At 42.4% G+C, this 23982-nt stretch overlaps 1 long non-coding RNA gene across 1 annotated transcript; it reads right to left on the reverse strand.

Annotated features, from left to right (window-relative positions):
* Nucleotides 1–447: 447 nt before the first annotated feature.
* LOC306808130 lies at nt 448–15648 on the reverse strand. Its single transcript, XR_013775908.1, has 3 exons — nt 15548–15648; nt 10354–10440; nt 448–1805 (listed from the first exon to the last, which is right to left on the reverse strand). It is a non-coding gene; the product is annotated as an uncharacterized lncRNA (long non-coding RNA).
* Between the last annotated feature and the right edge of the window lie 8334 nt (nt 15649–23982).

A 23982-nucleotide genomic window follows, 5' to 3' on the forward strand; every position in this document is an offset into this window, starting at 1 on the left:
AGGCAAGTGAATACATTATCCAGCAGCGAGGCGTGGGGCAGGCGGATGCGTAACTCTGGGGTGATTTGGATTCCACGCTCGCGTGGGGGTGTGAGCCAACCTCAGAAGTCATTTTCACTGATGCTGACACACAAGGCTTCCCTCAGAGACCTGTCTATCAAACTGCAACATGCTATGCAGAAAAATTAGATTACTCATGCTACAATAAAGAAGATGATGACAATGATGAAAGTAAAAAAATAAAAAAAAGGGACTTCAAAATATAACAGCTATTTATTAAATGAATAAAAATCCTGAGAATGGCAAAGTATCCTAGAGTATCCAAAATATCATATTTTTAAAATAAATTTTTAAATTTTTGTTTACCTCTTGCAACCAATTTCAAGGAGAGCTTGTTGGAAAGACCCTATTAATTCAAATGGTGCCTCTGGAAAAACCACTGCTTTAGCCTGATTGTCACATTACTGTACTTGTGAAATATCATCTCAAATACTCATTATGATTTTGCTGCTGGTTTTGCTGCAGTCAGCAGTAGGATTTCCTTTGGCTTTGGGAAAAGCAGGATCAGGCCCCCTTGCTCTCTCTCTCTCTCTATGAATTGCAAATGGGTTGTTCACGTGTCAGCTCAGTAACCAGGCAAAGTTCACTGTGCTCAGTTCAAAGCAGCAAGATGAAGCTCAAGGCATTTCCTTCACAGTATTTGCTGAGTTCCTCAGGTCTAAAAACGTGTTAAAGTGGTTTAATACAAAATCCATGAAACAAACATTATGCAGCTACGTTTGAACCCTTGTCCAATAAAATCCATTTTTTTCAGGAAAAAAATACAAAGTAGTAAAACATACTTAGTAAAGAAAAGAAAAGGCTATGTGAAGCTTAGTAAAATCCTATAAATCAGAATGCTGGGCAGCTTCAGGAAGGGTGATTTAAGATAAGTCTGTAGAAGAACACACAAACAGAGACAGACACACAATCCATAGCTGGAAATGGACCTGGACCAGTGCCGAGGTTAGAACATCCCAGACAGCACTGCAGGACTGGTTTTACAGTATCAGATAATGGAAAGGTTTGGCCCAATGCTGGCTTTTATTTTCTAGTAATAATAAACCTGTGCTGGGGATTCTGCAGTATTTTCTCCCTGAGTTATTCCTCAGGAATGCTATTTAGGAAAGCTAATTGAGAGTTTTAACTCCACTTGTCCTGAATCACGTTATGGCTGCACTTCCTGCAGCTGCAATTTCTGTTTTACCTATTGTTACCCCTTTTTAAGGAGCCAGTTTTTGTGTGTTGGCTTGACTTGTGGAGTAGCTCCAGACATGGAGTTTACTTTCTTGTCTTCAGTGTCTCTTCCAAATATTTCTTCCCAGAGATGAGTTTAGGTTCCCATCCAAGCCCAAGGAGGAGAACCACAGGCTGCCTCTTGCACGACCTGGGGACAAGAGCAAAGAAGAGATGCAGGGTTGCCTTTTCCTGCTTCTTTTCCAACAGTGGGAACTCCTCAGCAGATCAACCCCATTCCACCCTTCACCTTTGGGCTTTGGCTTCTTGATATAGACAGGAGATTTCAACATGACCACACAGAGGGGAAGCAAGTGGAGTTACAGGCCTCTTTAAAATTGTCAGGAGCAAATATGATCAGATCTGGTTCTTGATCTCATTACTGTCTAAAAGATTTGGCTGGCATTTTTAAATGCCATGATTTATGTTCTTCACCTTAACACAGCCCTCGGTGGTGTAAACTGAGTAACTCTGTTATTCTCCAGGGCAACTCTACAGAATCCGATTGGAGAATTTTCACAACGCTGTGTCTATAAGAAAATATTAACATGGATTAAGACAAGTTGATAGATTTTAAACCAGGCTATTCAGTGAGAACCAGTGAGAATAAATCAAATACCTTTGCCTAACTACAGAAAGTATTTGTAAAGCCCTGTAAGGTTTCCATTTCCTAAAGCCACCTGCCATCTCAAATGCCCCTAATCAGTCACAGATGCTGGATCCCAACCTGCTAACCCTATGGCTTTGAGAGAAAATATTGCACTTTGTAAACTCATTCTTGGGTATTTCCTTAATTTTTCTTAAACTAAACTTTCATCCCTCATTTTCCACTTAAATGTAATGAGCTAAATCAACTCTGACATTTTGCCCTGCTTACCCTTGCAGTTCTGTTTAGCTGCTTTCCTATGTGCTTCTTGAAAAGGCTGAAGATGTCAGGTTTGGGGGTTTTCTTGATTTTTTAAAAATCATTATAATATTTTTTTCACTCCACATCTCATGATAACCCTCCTGGTGTTGAGAAATCCTATTTAATGCAGAGTTATGACTGTTTCTCTAATCCACTGCCAATGGAAAAATGAATGTTTTTCTGTTCTTATGGTTTTCCCATGATGAAGATGTACCAAACACTGAGCTTTTCTGAAGTCCTGTGGAAACATTTTTTAACTTGACAAATAGTTATTTAAAAAAAAACCCCTAAAACACACAACTAAAGAAGTCTACTGCTGAAGAAATAAGAAATATTTTAGAGACTTCATATAGCACCCAATGGAATCAAAGTAAAGGATTTCATAGATTAGGGAAGGTACCAAAACAGGCCCTGGTGCCAAACACCATTAGAGGCCATTCAGCTGCACTGGGATGGATGTCTTGGCTCTGGAAGGAGCCATTATTCCACTTCAGCTCCTGAGGACAGGCTGGGAGTGGGAGTTGTAATGGAGGTAGGAAGCAGGCTGGATTTTATTAGTCTTCCATCATCTTTAAGAGACCCCTAAGCAGATCAGGTTTCAGCCTCTCCCTCCACTCCTGTGTCAGTCGTTGGTTCTGTTTTTGCTGGAGGATAAGTTTCATTATATTAATAAGCAGCACAAGTGGTTCCAATTGTGGAAGAACCACTCTGAGCTGTCAGAAATGATCAGAGGAGAAGTTTCAGCCTTTCCATGATCACAGCCTCTTCTTCTGGTGCCTCAACTCAGCACTTCCCCAGTGCACTTCACATCTCTAGCAGCCACGACAACAATAAAAGGTACCTCCACATTTCAGCTGGGGGAGCTTATTTTAAGGAATTTTATTCCCTGATCATGGTAGTACATCAGTGCTCAGAAACCAGATGCTAATGGGAATAATTGGGCTAACATCCAATCTACTGGCTGGGAGACTAGATTTAGACATGCACTTAAATGAAACTATACATCTTCAGTCTCTTGCTGCAGTGAAATTCCAAACACAAACATCTTTAATCATGCCACTAAACCAGTAAGTTTGCATTTCTTATTACTCATGATGAGATAGTGAGAAAAACTCCCAGCAAAACACTCCAAAAGCTGGGACAGCTGGATGCCTATCTGAGAGTGATCCATTAATACTCACCAGCAGTAACACTCAGAATTTGTCTTCCTCACATCATTCACTTGAAGAAAAGGGGTTTAGGTAGACAAAGTAATTAAGAATCCTTACAAAGTTGGAAATATTACTAGATTAATTGTGCAGACAGAAAAATGAGGCACAGAAAGTTTTAAACACATCTGAGCTCAACAAGCAAGACAGTAAAGAAGGGTCTGGGGTATGGTGCTGTGCTCCAACCACTGGCAGAAAGCAGGAAAAAAGGGACCCATGGAACAGGAACACATCAACTTTCATGCTGTGCCCACTGAAGCTGCTGGGATTTGTGCAGGAGCACGTTTCCAGCAGCACCCACTCCCCAGGATGCAGGGCTGGGGTTTGGGTTCATGGATTTACCCCAAGGAGTGAGAACCACACTTCCTCCCAAGCAGGAGGAACTGTGGAGTTTAGTTTGCAAATTAGACTCACCTAGGACTAGTTACTGAAATCTCATCTGTATCATGGAACTAAAAAAAAAAAAAAAAAAAAAAAAAAAAAAAAAAAAAAAAAAAGAAGGGAGAAATGTAAAAGGAAATCTTTGTAGCCAGGCCTACCTGACTCTCCCACAGTAGGAGACACAGGAATAGTGTTTCATGTCGTGGAGATGTAGTTAAAATGCAGACAGCATATCCTTGTTCTCAGAATCTGAGAGGTGTGGTTTGTGCATGTGGACAAGCCATCGTGCCTCCCTTTGATCTATCACTTGATGTAGAGGAAGGCTTTTATGTGTTAGTCCCATATAATGGATAATTTAGTCTGAAACCATCATGAAAAGTATTACATTTTGGGTACATATGCTTCAATTATTCTTGAAAGTACACAGGAATATTTTATGACATGCATGCAGATTTTGAGTAAAAAAAAAAAAAAGGAAATAAACCCAGAATTTTTGTTTACTATCCAAACAAATTTGTTCTTCTGAGGCAAGTCTGCACGCATTTTAAAAAATTCTGCCATTTTATGTTTTTTTTTAAGGTAGGTTGTAAACAACATGCTTGAATGTAATATAGAAAGTGACAGAACCATCATTCATTAAAATTACCAGTGGTCAGAGAATCATAGAATGGTTTGGATTGGAGGTAACTGTAAAGATCCTGCATTTCCAACCCCCTGCCATGGGCAGGGACACTTTCCACTGTCCCAGGCTGCTCCAAGCCCCAGTGTCCAACCTGGCCTTGGACACTGCCAGGGATGGAGCAGCCACAGCTGCTCTGGGCACCCTGTGCCAGCACCTCCCCACCCTCACAGGGAAGGATTTCTTCCCAGTATCCAATCTACCCCTGTCTCTGGCTGAAATCTCTAACCCTGTCCCCCTTTTACAAGCAGAGGAAAGCCTGGCAGAGTTACCCACGAATCCATGGATTGCTGATATGACATGAGACAGTGGGCAGGACTGGAGTATCCCCTTTTCCCATAGGAACAGTCTCTACCAGCTGGGCATATTTAGAACTATTTTTGAGAGAGGAGGGTCTCTATTTTCTTCGCCAGACATGCTTGCAATGCCAGGTCCTGGAGATGGCCACAGCTGGACACCAGTCAGAGGTGAATGCTGGCAGCAGTGTCACTGATGGTCTCCTGCAGGTGCCTTTGTGCCCTTTTCCCTATTTCTACATGAAGCATCCTCAAATAAGATATTTGTTTTTCAACCAGGAAAATCATCTTAGCTTATAATTGTATTCCTTATGTCTTTTTCTACTGAATAAAATGATGGCTGTGGCTGTCACATATCAGCAGTGCCCAGGCTGAGCTGACCCAACTTGTACCCAGCCCCTCTGCTGAACTTACCTGGGATGAAAGGCATGGAATGACAGGCACAGAGTGGAATGACAGGCACAGAGTGCCAGAGCTGGCACAGAGGCTTCTTCTGCAGGCATCTTGCTGGTTGTTTTAAGGTCTTCTGCCTCTAAGTGGCACCACGCTGGGTGATTGAACACTTGCTAGAATCTGTTCTACCTTTTATTGTAATGATTTCTCACAGAGCTCTGGCTTTCCAAACTCTGAACTTTCAAGAGTACTGTCTGGATGTCAGAGCCCTTTGGTCAGAAAGACCAGAGCCTTCTGGAGTGATGGGCCCAGTACTACAAAATCCCTTTGGAAAGCCACAGCTCTTAACCCTTCACTGGGAAAGACTGAACTTGAGTTTTTTGAGAAGACTGTCACATCCCTGGGATTTGTAATGGCAGGGATTCAAAACAGGCAGGCAGAGCTTCCACTGGTGTGAACAGCCAGAATTGTACCCAGAGGGTTACACTGAATTGTACCCATCCATGACCTGGCTTACAGTTTTGGATTTCCTTAAAATAATTAGGCTCAGATTATCTCATATGCACCTTCTGCTCAGAAAGCAGGAAAAAACTTCAGAGGAGGAAGATAGTATCCCAAAATGGAGGAGTCCAACCTTCAAACATGCACACTTAGTTTGGGAGTCCTGAAACTGCTGAAGCAAACTGCACTCCTCAAAGCAGCCTTCCAGCACAAGAGCCATTGCACTTTTTAAACCAATAGAAAGAAATCTCCTCTCAATGCCATTATGGGCTCATAATGCTAAAATACTCAGATATCCAACCATCTACTATGAAATCTGCCTTTGCTTTCTATGTTATGATCCTCACACATCTTGCAGAGTTCAAGACTTTACCCTCCCTTAAAATGCAGTGATGCTGTCTTGTCCCTACATCATAAAACAAAATCCACAGCCCAAACTCTTCAGCTCACAGCAACAACCCATCTACACAGCCCCAGAAAATCACTGACACTTTAAGAGGACTAGAAAAAAGTACACCAAGAGGAAAGTTTTTTTGTATTTGAAGGAAGGTTGTCAGGACAATAATATAGTACTGTGAGTAGTGAAGACTGGGAGATTTATGTGCCAATTCTGTGTATGATTTATTTAGATGAATTGCTCTCTATCAATATGTAAAAATCCAATAAATATAACTCCCTATACAAAGGGTTGCTCCAATCCCAATGTTACAGTGGAGAGTTTTGGCAGAAAGTCAGGATGTGCATTAAAAACACACTTTTTGAGAAGTCTAATAAATAAAAGCTCTGATATATAGTTTCCCACTAAGAAAGGCATTTTAAATCATTTTGATAAAGAACTTAAATTAGGCCTTAAAAGGAGGGGGAAGCTAGGTCCCTGTAACTAATTATTTATAGCTATTTTGAATATAAGGGTCCAAGAAAGTTGGTCTCCATCACCCATTTTCTACCACAATAAGTGGGAAAGAAAAAGCCATTCTCCTCTCCTCCCCAACCAAATTAAAAATGTTAGAAGGGTGAGGAGTAAAAAAATTAAAATAGGGAACAGGCACCTGAACAAGGAAGTTTCACATTTTCTGCCAAAATTAAAGATGTGGGCAAGGAATGGGTCTTCAGTTCTCCTCTTTCTTACTCAAGGGAACTGGGCTGTAAACTCTAACATGCCAAGGAGGGAATATACTATATTTGTTAAACACCAGCAGCAATGTTTCCAGAAGGGAATAAACATCTGAATAGCCCCAGTCTCTCTGAAAGCCAAAGCAATTTAGAGACTGCACAGCACTCAGAATTGCTGGGGACTTCAGCTTCTAGGTCACTTTGGTGCTTCTGAGTCTGCTACCCAAAACACAGCTGGCATTCTGCCTTGGAGGATTTACAGTCTGAGGACCTGCTACCACTCTCAGCAGAAACTGTGGGGCTGGAGAAGTGGTGTGGGAGTGTCTGGGGCTGGATCCAGTGCTGGATCTCACTCCAAGCACAGCAGCTGCAGTTTGTGAGGCAGGAGGCTCGGCATGGGGAGGCTGAGGGATGAGAGGCTGATGCTCAAAAGCATCACTGCCTGTGCTGGAGTTTCCTGCTGTTGTGGCTGTACCTGTCAGGCTTCCCACCGAGGTTACTGAGCCATTAATCTCTGACAGAAAGCAGAACTGCCCTCCCATTCTCAGCAGATTGATTCTCCCCGAGCTCCCTTTTCTTGTTGAGCATGGGCGTCTCCCCAGACTCTGCAAAAGGAGTTGTTCATTCTCCTCTGCTCCATCAGGAGTGTTTCCCTCTGAGCCTCAGTTCATTCCTCTCTTTAAATCGGACACACACACTTGTTTTGCTGAAGAGCTCAGTGAGGTTTTCTACAGAACTTGCAGACCCAGGAGGTCAATAAGAGGTGGCATTTTGGTAAAGAAGAGAAATATGTGCCTTGGAAAAAGGGGAGAGGCTCTTTGGATCCAAAGTTAGAGTCTGAATTTGGCCTGGCTGTGTGGCCAGTACTTCATGGGAGACACAAACACACCTTTCACTGATGTGAAAGCCTTTTAGCATCTTCCAAGACCCATTTCCATGTCAGATAAGACTTTCAGACTGTTGTTGGATAGTGCTGTGAACCAGGGAAAAAGCAGCCTTGAAGCCTTAGGTTTCTCAGGCTGCACAAGGACAAGAAATGATAACAATGATTATGCACCTGCAGGGTGTGTGAGAGCCCTGTGAGTGCCTGTGATGTTTTGCAGAAAGCACCTTTCCAGAGAGGTATTGCCTTCTTGGACCAATGAGTCTTTTCTATTTTGTTTTGCATGAACTACCCTATATATGTGCACTGCTTTTTAAAATAAACCTCTCTTTCTGCTTCTCCGATGTACAAGGAACTATGTTGCATTATCCTTTTCATCACTCCTGTAGCCAAAATGCAACACCAGACCTGTCTGCCAGCTTACAGTCCTCAAGAACCACCACAGAACACCCAGACATGCCCTCTGAGGTCAGAAATAGCAGAAGAGCTCAACCACAGAGCATCAGTGCCCACTCTTATACCCAAAGCCAACACAGAAATATGTGACTAGGTTTTCAAAAGAGCCCAGCAGCTTGAGGGCTTTGTTGAATGTCTGTCTGTAAACACAACAGTGGGAACTGCAGGGTGCAGCTCTGGAAATCTGGCCAGCCTGGGGCTACTCAAAAAACTGGCCATGAGCCTCTCTGAAAACACTGTCCTATATGATCCCAGGAGAAAAAGAGAGACCAAATAGCACAAAAAGCAAAAGTGCTGCAACTACAGATAGCAGGAGTTTCCTCCCACTTCAAACTAGATTTCAGGTTTCTCCCAATCCACCAAAAATAAAAGTTCCTGGACACTGAAAGCCCAAAAGATAAGACAAAAAAGAAGTGGAAATTTGAATTTAAATTGAAACTTAAGCATTAAAAAAATTACAAAACATTTGTTGCTGTCACGAAAACTTAAACTCAGGCTTCTGACATTTTAAACTTAATAACCAAAACCATCAGCCATAATGATTTCTCCATCTGATTCAGCATTAATATTCAGACAAATGCCAGGGGCTGTCACTTCCCATATTAAGGCAATCCACATTCGTTTGCATCCAGAGCACCTATGGATGTTGTTTGTCTAATGAAAAAACTGTAATTTTTAAGCTGAAATGAAGGAAAGGAAAGAGGTGGAATAAGGCAGCTGAGTGTCTTTTGAAAAACATCAAAATGCATTTTCTTTTGAATGCCTGAAAGGGTCTGATTATTGAGGGATCCTTTCCTCTTCATTAGCATCACACCGTCAGAGCTGGGTTATCTAATTACTCATCTAGAACTGGGAACTCCATTTCCATGCATTAAGGGTAAGAGGACTGGCTTGTCTGGCTCAGCAGTCAGTGCTTAAAGAGCAGCTGTAAAGAGCAGAGTCAGGACGACTGCAGCACAAGAGGAAATCCTCAGTAGAATTCAAGTGCTTTATGTCTGTCATAAACACACTTCCAGATCAAATTAAAGGAATTTCTTTTAACTCTATTCACAATCCCCAAATATTCCTCTCAACGAGCTGCCTGAGATCTTAGTCATTCTAAGAAGTGAATCATATTCCCCCTGTCATCTGGCTGTTCTCTGCTGACTGCTAATTCATGGTGTATTGATTTTAAGACTCTGTTAACATATTATATTTTCATGCTAAGCCAGGAAAGCTTTTCTTGCTGAAAAATCATGCCCCATCCTTATTCCTCACAATACACAGTTTTGTTCCTCCTCAGTTATTTGGAATGATTATTCAACACTATTTAATCAGCTTTAAATTATTCAGGGAATTGTTCCATACTATTGTACCACCTACATTGGTTTTTTACCTGCATTTAACACCACAACATGGATTCTGCTTATTAAACTTGTGTGTTTGCCTAGTGATGCAAGATTTTAAAAAAACAAATAATTCTTGGGCTAAGACTCTGGGATTCAGAAGAATTGTGTTCCAGAAATTTTGGAAATCAACTGCTCATAGAAATAACTCATTATCCAGATGGAAGGATTTAAAACAAAGATCCTTCTAATGACAAGAGCATTTTTCATCACTGATTTAAAATAAACTTTTAAAGACACCTGTGAACATCTATGCTATTACAGATGGTGATTAAGATTTATAATTAAATAGATAATAATTATTTTGTTTTCTTAATTTCACATGTCATTTGAAATGGTGAGTGAGGTCTCTCAGTGGACGAGCACAAAACTGCTGTTGGCAAAAATCTAAGTACAAAACACAAAGGCTTCATGTTTCAGATGCTTATAAAACATAATTTTCCCCAGTAACACCACTAATTTGGCTTAAAGATTATACATAAATAGTTTTGGTGTGTAATGAGACCACAACTTTGCTTTTATTTAAATGTTTTAAACAGGCATGAGGGCTTTGTAACTCCCAAATAAAATAGTTATGTTTAAACAGAAGCTATTGAAGCATTCAATAAATTTGCAAATCTTGGAGAACTTTTCTATTCACGCCAAATTTTTTAAAAAAACAAGAACAAAGGATATTTAATTTCTAAGAAATGGGTATGTAAATATATTTTTTCATTTTATTCAAGCTTTAATGAATTATTCTGCAAAAGTATTTCAGTGAGTTTTCTTCACTTGCAGATACTTGGTATATCAGGTGCTGACTTGAAATATGGTGCAGGTGATTTATCAACTTTGTTTCTGAATATTTCTCAGAAAAAATACATTTATAAAACTTACCTTTTAAGTAAAATGTGGAGTTTCTTAGTAGTAAAAAGTTAGAACAGGAGCTGCAACTTGCTGTACCAAGCACAAAACTATTTAAGACTAAAAGAATCACAAGAAAAGATAAAAGACATTAGCACAAAAATAAAAGAGTAATTTAAATTTCAATATATAATTAAACATTATATACATATACTTATATTTTAGAAAGTTTTCATGTGTACAATATATATATATTTCCCCCATTCTGGTATGGAACAACATACAAATGTAAAAGTATGGCTTGTTCTGTGTGGTACAATATATATATATATTTAAGGCAAGTTTGGGTTCAGGGAATGATAAAATGTATCTGGGATCTAAATGAAGCTGTGCCAGAGCATCCCCCCCCCCAAAAAAAAATTATAGGTTTGAGGAGATTATTTTTCATATCCCAGGAAACTACTGGATGAAAATCCATTTGCATGGATACATGAAGTATATAAAAGAAAAGAATTGCACTTGTAATTTATCACTAAAATGTACAATCAAGTAACATCCAACACCAGTGAAATCTGAGAAAACAAACCTCCTTACATAGTGCTTTATATAAGTAACACGTAGTATATAAAAACTCCAATTTAGGTTTTACCCAGTAATGTAAATGGTAACTCAAACCTACTATTGAGAGTAGTTTACTCTACAATTTTGGTTGAGAAATGCACTGATGGGTAACTCACTCTTACCACTGAGCTGCAGTTTATTAAACATTTTGTATCTGAGCCGTGAATAGAGAGGAGGATTAAATTAGAGGATCACTTACTGCTAAGACTAACACTTCAGTCAATGCACAATTTTGTCCATTCAACACACCTTACAAAGAACAGACCCAATTCTGCTTTCAATTACTGGGGTGCAACTTTGACTGAAGTCAACAGATGTTGCACCTCAGTAACTGTTAGCAGAACTGCACACTGAATAAAAGCCCGGGAGAAAAACTCTCTGATGGAAACATTTTTGATGGGAACCTGATTTCTCAAATAAAGGAAAGTTTAGTGAACAGTGTGTTTCACAGAAAAAAAAAAAATCCAACAAAAAGCACCTTATTTTCATCAAATATTTTTCTGCTGAAAACTTGAAATATTTAGGATTTTTTTTTTTAAATGACAGGTCAGGATTGCTTTTTGAGGAAAAAAGGAAAGAAGGGAAGAAAGGAAGAAGGAAAGAAGCCAAATCATTTGACATGTCACTGAAACAAAACTATCCATGGATTGAAAAGACAAAACCATGCTGAGAGTGCCAAGAAATGGAGACATGAAGCAAAGTGAGAGGATGGAAAGCTGGCAGCCCTCTGAAAGTTTCTTACATATTCTAAGTTTAATATATTTTAATTCCTTAGACACAGGGGTCAGATCTAGAGAAGTCCATGGCTCCCAGCATGGAGATGTGCAAGAATTCCTACACTGGAATGAAGCGAGGCATGGTCTGGGCATTTTCTGGTGCTGGGTTTGTTACCTGGGCACCAACACCACACTGGCTGACAGAAACACTGCTGTAATACTTCAGCTTTCATGCACTGGACAAAACACAGGGATAGGGCTCCAAAAGGCAGGGAAATTAAGCCTCCACAAATTCAGCAATTTCCCAGGGTGTAAATCCAAGCAGGGGTTTTGGGAAGCAGGACGTGTGAAATAAGACAGGTGTCTGTCCCTGACCGAGGCAGTCTGGAAGTGTTTAGTGCATTCCATGAGTGTTGCCTCCTGTGCTTCAGGAGCTGCTGGGATTGAAGCAGGTATCCTGAGAGAAAGCAGAGGGAAAACAACTGCTCTGCTCCCAACAGCACAGAACCTCCTGGAAGGTCAGCCTGGTGCTTTGGGCCATAAAGGAGAAACATGAGTGAGACCATAAACTTCACTTTCATGGGGAGTCCGAGGAGTCCTGTGAAGTCGACAGGACTGTTCTGAGGATGAAGAATCACCCACATCAAATAAAAATTTCAGGGTTGGGCCATAAAGCATGCAAAATATATTGTATCATGAAATGCAAGTCAGCGCTGCGATGATACAGCCATTACTCATGTGTGTGCAGGACATCCCTGCTCTAGGAACAAACAAATCTTCCATGCTTGGGAAAGATTATTGAAAACAGAGCCCCTCTGAAGGATAGCTGGGGCTGGACTTGGACAGCTCAGCTTCTTTCCACCTAAGAGATTGGAAAGTTATTTGGGATAGCTGCTGTTCCTCAGTGCTGTGCTCGAGCCACAAGTGATGGCACAATCTGACACATACTGCAGGGGCTGTGTGACCAGGACATGGCAGGCAGGAGGAAGATGTGACAGAGCCCTAAACCAAAAATGACTTTTGGAATGCCTGGAATGGGGCATTAATCTCTTTATTACCTGAGGCTGGATGGTGAATCAAGAGCGTTGAAGTTTTAGGTGTGTACTAAGATTTCTGGGAGAAAGGAATATATTTTGTTAATTTCTACTTCTCTCATACCCAAAAGCCTCTGAGAAGAGACCCCCTAATGTTTTAGGCATTGTGAAATATGTATAAAAAGAGTCACCACTGCACAGACCTTGCCTGCTATTTCAAGGCAGGCTACTGAAGTGAGGGTGGGTGAGACAGGCTGTGAAAGGGGGGAGGAAGGGAAGGAGAAAGGTTAAATAGCAGTAGGAAACATGGCTAGAAAGGACTATTTGCACAACTGATGGTTCTGAGCTGTTAGATTATGCTGACAGTGTATTAATCATATGTTACAGCCATATGCACACACACTGGTAAATTTATATTTGTCTGCCTATAAATGAACATTAGATGTAAATATATGTAAATTATTGACTATTTTGCACCATGTTAATAGGATAAATATATTAAATATTTTAAATATAAAAATCTTTTCACGTTACACCATCAGAAGAAATTGCCAAAATATGAATGCTGGAGATGAGCTTATGGCCTGTACCAACTCCAAAGATTGGGCTTGAAATCCCAGATTGTCCACAGTTTCCTTCTGCAACTTAGCAAAAGCTAAGATTCTTAAAATATTCCTGTCTCTTTTTTCCATTACTTCTGTGCTTTTTTTGATTTTTTTTCCCTTTTGCCATGTGCTGCCCTGATGACACTGCCTCTGGGAGGGAGAATTTCCTTGGCAGTGCTGAAAAGTCCCTTTGCCTCCACCTCTCCCGTCCTGTTGCTCCAGCTCCTGCACTGCTCACTATGGATGAATTCCTGCAGTTTTTTTGTCTAACCACCTCTCATATCCCTCGTTGAAGGTTTGTGTGCTCAGCTTACACCCAGTCTCATCAGGATGTCTTTTTGATTTAAGCTCTTGTCTTCTCCCTGCTAGGTCTAATACCTCATCTGTTACCCACTGCTGGTTTCTGCATTGTTTCTTTATCCCAGGAATATGGTGTGCTGTGTCTGGGCTGACATCTTCTCCCTCACACCGTGGCTCATTTGGTCCCTTTTCAGTCCTGGCATGCTGATAGCACCTCTAACTGGCTGTAAATTTGTGCTCTGGAGCTGACACTGGTACATCCTGGGATAAGCCCATTGCACAGAAAGAGCTTTTGCTTTGTGATGGGTTTTGTATTTGTTTGTGTGTGTTTTTATGGGATGTTTTAATGTGGCTGTCAGGAGACAGGTAAAGGGAGTGAAGGGATGTGTAGCAGGAATTTGTTGGCACATGGTGAAGCAAGTCAGCTTTGTCCAGAGAAGAGAGTTTTGGTGGAACTGTCCTGTCACTGACTCTAAGGCAAATGGACTCAGTCTCCACCTCAAGATGAAATCTGTCCTTTCTCTTACTTTGCCATTCTACCACCTCCATCTCCCATTTTTTTCCTATATTCTTTATGGATAGAGTCTTACTGTGCTCACCAATTAATAAAAACCACCACAACAGAAGCAGAACTGGCTGACATCAGAGATGCACAAGAGACAGCTGATGTGTCTGCATGAATCCCAGCCTTGATCCTGCAGAGATGCCCACATTAAAGTCAGGGAAAGATTCCAGTGCAGAAAGTTAAGTGTGTGTGTCAGTCTTTGGCAGGCTGAGACCTTGAAACCTGCTCAGGCATCACGGCTGGGTACAGACATAAAGTTGACACTTGCAATGTTTCACTTAGCTTTGACAACATGTGATACTCAGGGGGTACTTTAAAAATAAAAACAAACCATTTCCCTGTTAGTTCTGTTACCCTTTCAAATGGACTTGGAATAGAGATTTCTTGGGTTTGATACTGTCCTAGGAAAAAATGGCTTAAATTAAAGGAGAAATTTTGAAAGAAACTTGGTCAGTTGTCACTGTCATATTGAGCCTTTTGGACCAACAGATGGAATCATATGGATGGATATGGAATGAAAGAAAGAATCAAGTAAAAAAAAAAATCTTCCAAGAGCCATTCTTAAAGATTTTCAAAGGCATTTGAATAGCACTTCCCCCCACTTAAAAATGCATCAAAAAGGAAGAGTGCATCTTTCAACAGTGACACATCCTCATATTTTCTAGGACAAGGTTGCTGCTGGCTGCTTGGGAAGAAAAAGCTTCACCAAAGCACAGACCACTCTTTTTTGCAAAGTCATTATTAAAGCTCTTGGAGCCAGAGCCCTGGGTCACACCAGGCATGGCCAGGCTGTGGTCTTTCTTCATATATTCTCCTTTACCTTATGCCCAAACAGACAATGCATTTTTTCCTACATCCATGCAAGTTGTGTTACTTGGAAAGAGAAAACACAGGCTCTAAATCTAGTACTTCAATTTATGTTTTTTTGGAAATTTTATTTGGTAGCAATGATGCCATAACAAATCTACTCAAAGTTTAGCAGCAATTTTCAGTTCCTGAGTGCTGAGAAGAGCTGAGCAGACACAGCCTAACAGTTTCCATGAGAGCATTCCCATTCCCTTTTTATTTGCTTTCTACATCTACTGCGTTGAACATAGTTAACAGTGGGAACACTCAAAAAAACCAGCTCTACAAAATTCTCAGCAAAGGCAGGAATAAATTCATGGCAAAGCAGATGCCATCTCATATGCATTCTCACTCAAAAAATTGACTCCCATTGTCCACCCAACCATGAAATATTCCATGAACAATTATATACTGGAACAAATACCTCTGGAAAACAGGCTAGTCTTCATGTACTTGAGGACCAAAAGGTGCTGGCATGCACAAAGATGAGTACACATACATGTAAATACATTTAAACTTTAGTCTAAGATGTAAACTTACCTATTTTAAGTACCATTGTGCTCTAACCATGTTTCCATGTTTCTTTTCTCTGCATCTGTTCAAGGTTGTTGCTGGTGGTACCAATCTGAATATAAAAGCTTTGAGAACAGCACAGGCTAATGTAATTTATGACAGACAATGCCATGAAGTCAGACTAATGTGAGAGAAGGAAACATCTTGCAAAAGAGAAGAAAACCTTTTGCAACCTGTGATCGACCAGTGGATCTAACCAGAATGAAAACCAAAACAACCCACTTGGATTCCTGCCTGTCACATACTTCCCTGAACAGTTTTGCTGTGAACATTTGTGACCATGAAAATGTTCCAGTGATTCATAGTGAGCAGCAAATGAATCCCAGAAAGCTGCAATCTATTCAGAGGCAATTAAATCCCGTGGAGAGGATTCAGGGGCTTGGTTATGCTGCCAATCTCGAGCTGTGCTGAGAGGGTGTTCGTGCCTTCACTGCAGCACAGTGCACTCTGCCTGAACAGCATTTGCTCCACCTTGATTGCATTCAGCTTTTTCTGCAGCTTTTGTGCTTCTTGACTTTCTGGTTACTATGGTGAATGACTGTCACAGGAGAGCACAGAGAGGATGCTCAGGGCATGAGTAAAGCCAGCAGGCAAAGATGGTGACGGGACAGGGCGAGTTACAGCAGGTTCTGCTGCTTTTCTGTGTGTGGGAAGGGTCAGTGAGAGCCAGCAGCTGATCCATCCCTGTGTGCATGAGGGACAAGTGTACATCTCCTGTCCCAGCACTTCAGCTCAGTCCTGGCTCATTTCATGGCTCAGGATGGAGAGACTAGCTCCCACAACACAGGCATGGATGCTGCTGCTGGGATCTGTGCCTATGGCACAAGGAAGTCTTGGTACCACATCTGCAAATCTGGTGAAGGATTTGGAGGAGTGGGTTAGGATCTGTGGATCACAGATATTCTTTGTGATCCAGGATATCCAGACAGCACAACTCAGCCCTGTGCAAGTGCTGCCTGCATGGAGTTAATAAAGTTGTGACCTATCCTTGTCCATCTTCATTCACCTGCACATTCTGATCAATAATGCATATTGCTTTTTGCCTTCTCCTCCCCTGTGAGAGGCAAAGCCAATAGAGCAGCATTCCTACAGGCTATTTCTACATCTATGTTTGCTGATGACGCAGAAGTCAGGAGGTTTGTCTGCCCTTGTGCAACCTTACCCTTGGAAAAGGCCCCCCTGCTCCTGCTGCTGAGTTCCATTCCCAGATGAAGATTGTTTAAGTCTTACCGTAGTGAGTGTCTTCAAGATGGGAGCAAATTAGGAGACGTCAAAAGAACAACTACAACAGGAACTCTTAAATGCCAGGTCTTAAATCATTCTGGCAAATTGTCAGTGTGCTTATATTTCTGCCTCACTCCCCCAAGTTTGCTGATGGATGACCACTGATAGGAATAAGTTTGGCATCCGAGCCCAGCATTAACTAAATCACCCCCCCTGCTGCCACAAAGAAAAAAGCATTGGTTCTGATCCAGTTTAGGAATTTTAAGCAACCACAACTGAAAAATGAAAACAGCCCTGATTTCTAGCTCAAAGGAAGATGTTAGGCTGTAGCACAGAATGTCAACTCTTTCCAGCTGCAGACAGCCAAGTAGTGCTTTCTGCCCTGCTGAGGTGCATTGAAAAGCCTCCTGGGGTTTTATTTCTGGCAACTTGTGAGCATTAAGGTATCCAAAAACATTTGAACACTCTGGCTTCTCAACGAGGTACTCCACAGGTTGAGAATCTGTGTTATTCTGCTGCAAGGCTGCGTTTGCCCTGTGTTTTACAGACCAGCAGAGCAGCAGAGATGAGCTAAGTTGCTAAAGAGCACATGGCAGGCAGGTGGCAGAACAGGAACTATTGCTTGGAAATGCCTCTTGCTCTTCTGTCTGCTGAGGAGTCAGACTACACTGACCCCAGTGAATGTAACGAGGGAGGGAGCGAGGGAGAGAGAAAGCAGGAGAACTTCTCTCCTTTTATCATACCTTTGCATGCCCACCAGGGCCTGACCTCTCCTACACTGAGCCCTCTGCAAGGGGGCAGGTTCAGGAGGGATCAGGGTGAAATGTGAACTCGCTATTTATCGCTCAGAGAGGTCAGACTGAGAGTCTGGACGTGAGGCAGAGGCATCTTGGATTTCCTCCAAGGCTGGAGTAGCTGCTTTGGTATGTGCTGCCCAGGATTTTGCAGGGCAAACTCTGATTCAGCTCTAAGTCTTATTAGAGGCTCTGCCTGAAATTTCTTTCGTTCTCATCCATTCAGCTGAGGGCATTGAGGGCATGCTGACCACTGGGCAGTATCCCTTTGGATGCTGCAGTCCTTATCCTCAGGGCTGCAGCATCTGCTGTGTGCCTCTGCTGACAAAGGTTCACAGCTCCGAAGGATCTGGCCTCATATTTTGTCTGTCACACACACAGCACTGCTCTTCCCTATTTTCATCATCACCACCAAGATTTTGTTTAGGACTGTGGTTTACAAAGATCTTATTATAGAGAAATGAAAAGAAAACTCATCTAAAATCTGGTTACATTGAAAAATTCCAGCTGTCTTGCAATTCAATGCAGCTGTGCTATCTAGTATCTTTTTCTCTTCCTTTTGCATCTCTTTATGGAACATTAGCTTCTATAGAAAAATGCTTTTTTTTTTTTTTTTTTTCTAAACATGGTGATTTTTTTTTCCTTCCCTCTTCATTATTTGCTGCCTGTTATTTCCACCAATGAAACCTACAGACTCTGACAAGGAAAATGCAAAGATATTTTGAGACAGAGGAACAGCAATGAGGAAAAAAAATAGCATTGGGGAAGAGTTTCTACTGGCAATCTCCTGCCCGTGATTTTTTTTCCTTATACAAACTGTAATATGATGGTATTATGCAACTGCCTTCACATATTAGAATCATTATGAGCTGTAGCTTTGTGATATCATACAGCAGGTGCTAAGAACAGTTTTTGCTTCTTCCCCAAAGCGACTACAAAATTACTTACGATTCCATTATAGAACAATCAGCACTTTGTGGGGAGAAGTTTGTATTATTTTGTGATTGTGTTAGCAAGGAAAAAAAAAAATTAAATCTATCTTTCTGGGGAGTTTGCAGCATTCTCTGGGTGAAAACGAAACTGAATTAATTTGTAGCCAAATGCCTACGCCCTTAGCCAGGCAAAACTCTGATGGAGCTGGAAGGATTTCAATCCTCATTCAGCTCTGTTTTCTCTTGTAGGGGTCTGTGCATCTCATTTGAGCATTGGACAGGGCAGAATTCCAGGCAAATTTTAGTCCTACAACCAAGACTGAAAGGGCCAAGAGGTGGTTTTATATTTTTATCACCTTTAGGATAAAACCAAAACCGAAGCATTAACAAAAAAAAATTCTGCCTCTGTGGGGTGAGGCAGGTTCACAACCAGGCAGATGTGGAGCCCAGCCAGAGCCCTCTGAGAGCCACCAGCCTCCTCCAAACAACACTGAGCTTTCACCTCCTCTCTGGAGAGCCCTGGGGCTTAGGACAGCCTCACCTCTGGCCAGCTCAGGTTACTCCAACAGGAATAATTCCAGATGATTCCTGCTTCCAGAGGAAGAGAAAGCCACAGCCCCGGGTCTGCAGGTCTCAGTGCAGAGAAGACCAACAAGCTCACATGGCGTTCCATTTTCTCCCCAGAATTCCCTGCCAGCCTCCAAAGCCCACATGGCCCCTCACTGCCTGCCCAGAACTACTTTATTTCCAACTGAAATAGGGCAGACATTTCCTTATCAATTTTTAGCTAGGGAATTGCAGCACTGTGGTAAAAATCTGCCAGCCCCAGTCCCTCACCCCTTCAGTTTAAAACCCCAAAGACTGCAGTTCTTTCCTCCCAAAAGTCCATGCTGTTGTCCCATCCATCCCTAATGTAATTAATCTATTAAAAAGCACTTTTCCATGAAAAAAGAGAAATCTGTCCATTGGGTCATATTTTCTATCCCCTGAAGATAATTTGTTCCTATTTTATGAGCACTTAGTACCAGATATTCCCTTTAGAAACTGAAAATATTTAAAATAGTTCTCTCTATACTAAAGATAGAAAGCAAAAATACAGGAAAAATCTATAGAGAAAGAAATGTAAGAGAGGCATGGTAACCAAATAATAACCAAATTTTTGGAACACTTTCTCCCCTAATTTGAACTCCTGAAGTGCAAATCACAACATTCAACGCTCCAGCCACCCAGAGCAGCTTTTATTACATCTGAAAACAGAGACACAGACCAATCATATTGAGAAGAAAAATACCTTAACATCATTCCTTGCAGGCGAACCCCTGAACGAGCCGTACCACGTTTTCAGCAGGGCCACCTCGGGCACCGACCGCAGCCGGCCGGGATTTCAGCGCTGCAGGAAAACTCCGGGCTGAGATCGTTTCCCGGTGTCACATTAAATCAGCAGCAAGGCCGTGGATCGCTGCTTCAGCCAGGAGTTTCCAGGCAGACACTTCAGATGTGGCTCCCTGCAGCTACAAAGGGAAAGCACACACACACCAGCAGCCAGGTGGTTCGTGCTCACCGGGCCGGGGCTCGCCTGCTTTGGGTGATGAATGGATTTCAGGAGCCCTCCGCGGCTCAGGGGCTGCCTGGAGATTTCCAGCTGTTGCCAGAGCGAACAGCTGGGGACAGCAGGGCACAGCCTGGAGCCACGGGGATGGCTGAGTGTCAGAGTGGCGACCCGGGACAGCTGGAGCTCTGAAACAAACCCAGCAGCCAAAGCACCGCTCGCCACAATGAAACAAAAATCACTTAGACCTGTAATTGCGCCATCACCCCAGAAATCAGAGTTACACTGATGGGATGGTCCAGCTGCAAATGCGTTACATAGAAAACGTTTGCTGGTCATGGTTACGTTAGTAGTTAAAATGGTTAAAATACACGCTCAGATCGACACCTCATCCCTCCTTGTCAGGCAGCGCTGTCCCCCGGGCGGCTCCGGGCGCAGCACCCGCCCCGCGGGGTCGGGGATCCCCGGTTATCGCGATTATCGCGCAGGGCGCGTTCTCACCGGTCTGACCCCGCGCTGCGGGGCTGGGATCAGACCTGAGGACGAGCAGAGGCGCCAGGAGCGGAGAAACGCGCTGGGGCACAGAGAAAACCCGCGGGCGGCGCTGCGGGCGGGCGACAGCCGCGACAGTCGCGACAGGCGCGCGCCGCCCCCGCGCGGCCGGTAGATGGCGCTGGCGCACCGCGCAGCGCGCGCCGCCCCGCTGCCCCCCGCGCTCCCGGGGCCGCGGGTTCGAGTCCCGCTCCCGCTCGGCCCCGCAGCGCCGGGGCACGGCCGCCGTGCCTGGGCTCCGACCGCCTCTGCAGCACGCCAAAATAAATAAATAAATAAAATAATAATTAAAAAAAAAAATAAAAAAGTGGAGAAAAAAAATCAGCATGAAAGCCTGAGATGCTGCAACCGCCCCCCCAAGCAACTCCCGGGAATTCCTGCACGGAGATGAATATGGATGAAAATCTATATTACCCCAGGCGCCAACTTAGCACAGGATGTTTATGAAATATTCCTGAAATGTAGTTTATTTACAAATCAAGTTATCCACTTATGCGAGATACTTAAAGCATTGATGTGGTTAGTGGGCAGTTATTATTATTACTTATCCCTTGTTACGCTCCAGGTGCTCCGTGTGGTTCCAGCCAGGCTCGGTCCCTCCTGCCAGGAACCTCCAGCGGACACGCCTGGGCCAGACCCGGGGAAGTTTTCCCTGAAATCAGACTGTGGCTGACTACAAGATACCCGTGGAAACCGAGGAGGGAAAAAAAGCTCTAAGGAATTTTTTTTTTTTTCTTTCTGCTGGGTTTGTTTATTTGTTAGCTATAATTCTCCAGAATAGCAGCTATAGGATCAAAGTTCATTTCAAGCAATTTTGATCACGAAATAACCAGATCAGAAGCTGCTTCTTTCTTCCCTTCTTACGTATCTTCATCAGAGGCTTTTCCCTGCTGCCTTTGAGCACCAGGCAGCAGAGATCATGTACCCAGCCCTAACAAAACCCAGTTTCACACCATTAAAGGCAGGATAAATTGGAACACTTGCCAAGGACTAGACAAGCTTCAAAAGAATATTTTTAGCAAACCCCTGAGTCCTAACAATTTTCAAAATGAGAAAAATTCCTTAGCAGGCTCGGAGCTGTGTTCCAGCGCACGGAGCTCGCTCTCTGTGTACTGGCACTGCACTGTGTGCAAATATATAACATTTTCCGTGTTTGTCTGTGCATGCTTTGAGTAAGGGCACACTAAAGCACTGTCCCTGACTTATAAAAAATGCTGTGTGATTGCTACCTGGGTATCATCTCTTGTGAAATGCTGCTGTTGCATTTCTCTGGTTTTGGTTCTTTTCCTTTTTAAATGGTGATTTTACATCCACTTTCTCACACACACGTGAAGGTTTTGCATCTGGAGCAAACCTGGGCTGCCTGGAGCGGGTTTTGGAGCAGGACAAAGCATGGCTGGGATTTTTGTGCAGGGTGTCCTCTCCAAGCAGAGCTGAGACACGCAGGACACGGAACTGAGAGCGCTAAACTTCAGGGCAGGGGGGAGCAAATCTTTTTGTGGAGAAGAATCCCTCCAGCTCATCAAAGCACAGCTGCCCGTGGGGAGTTTAAATCACAGCAAGGACTTGTTATCCCTTGGGAACCTCTCCCTGGCCCGAGCCTGTGCTCCAGGGGGGATGGCTGGAGCCCCTTCCCTTTCCACTGCTCACATCCCTGAGGAACAGGGGGAATTCTGTTGTTCTTTGTTTGTTGGTTTGTTCCCCCTGTTCTGTTTCAAGCAGGTACTTTAAATAAAAATCAAAATATATGATTACCAGCTTTGCAGAAAAAAAACCCCCCACATTGTTAAACTATCCAATCTGGGCTGCCCATACTGTGTATATTTTACATACACCATTTATTTTACTTTCCTATTTTCTCTTAAGAAATCATCCCCAAATAATCTCTTCCTGCCTATTAAAATTGCATTTTTTTTTTTTCACGTCAAAGAGGTGGAAAATACGCACACAGTGGTTGAATCTTTGTTATTACATGCTATGCTATTCCCTGTCAGATGCTAAAACTCTTTCCTCAGGTAATCCTGAATTTTGCAAGTGCTCAGAGCAGCACAGGGACACTGGAGTCTCTGTGTCAGTAATGAGCTCCCTCCATCCAGCCTTGAGTTAGATCCCTGCCCACCAAGTTACTGAGATTTTTCCTGCATTATTTTTTCTTATTGAATATTCATTAAGAGCATAACTTGTTCATGAAGAATAAAAAAAAAAAAAAGCAAAACAAAACAAAAAAATAACAAAAGTTGCAATTTTAAAAGGTATAGCAGGAAAATTATTTCAAAATAAAAATGGAATAAAGCTGACCAAAAGCAAAAAACAACCCCTGAACCCCAAAAATTCAAAGGGAAATATTGTGTCCTTTGCTCACCCCTGTGAGTGAAGAATTGCAGCTCATCTCACAGTTTGGGGAGTTGTGCTCTTTGCACTGTGTAAATACAAAGCAGACTAGAAGAGCCATCTCCCTTCTCCCTAATTTTTAGGGAATTTACAGGCAGACCTTTAGCAGGCTCTTTAAGCCCTTTGAATATAAAATTTGCCCTTTCCTCCCTCAATAAAATCTGAAAAGGAAAAGCCCTTCAACAGCTTCCCTCTGGATGTTTTAAGGGAGTTCTCCAACCAGACAAACATCAAATGCTGATGAAATGGGCACTTTTTCTTTTTTTTTTTTTTAACATAACTTCCAAATTGACGTGCTTTGCTTTCAGCAGGAGCTGGCAGAAAGGGCTGGGTGGGATTTTTGGTCTCTGTTGTGGATGGTGTCAGATGACTTCGTCTCTTGTGGTCTTAAAATTTGTGAATTTAGAAACTGCTGCAGTCATCTATGAAGTCATTGCCTCTCTGAGTTCAGGGAGGTAAAAATGGAGCAGAATTAAAAGCTTTTGGAAAAAATACTTTCAATTTGTACTTATTTGAGGGTTGTCACAGTGCTGTGCCCATGTATATATAAGAAAGATTGTTTACATGGGGCTTTTTAATGTTACAGATTCCTCTCCTATGAAGTTAAATTATTACATAAATGAGCTCTTGAAAGCTGATTTTACATGTGAAAGCTGACACAGCTCAGAGAAGCTGGAAGCATCGGTGCCAAACCTGTGTGCTGACATGTTTGAATTTCTTTCTTAGGGCTCCTTATCAAAAATAGCTCCTATTTAAAGTGATATAAATCGCTTGCCTTTAATGGTCACTTTCCCAAAGCATCTGCTGAAAAGCTTTCATCCACGTGCTGCACCTGCTAAAATCAGATTAAAGAAGAACCAAAGATGTTTTCTCAAGGGCCTGTGTTTGGGAGGAGTGTGGAGAATTAAAAAAGGACCTGCAACCAGGATGATTTTTTTTTAAAGTATTTTTTGGGTTTGA

Source organism: Erithacus rubecula, assembly GCF_903797595.1.
Source record: "Erithacus rubecula genome assembly, chromosome: 14".
Taxonomy (NCBI): domain Eukaryota; kingdom Metazoa; phylum Chordata; class Aves; order Passeriformes; family Muscicapidae; genus Erithacus; species Erithacus rubecula.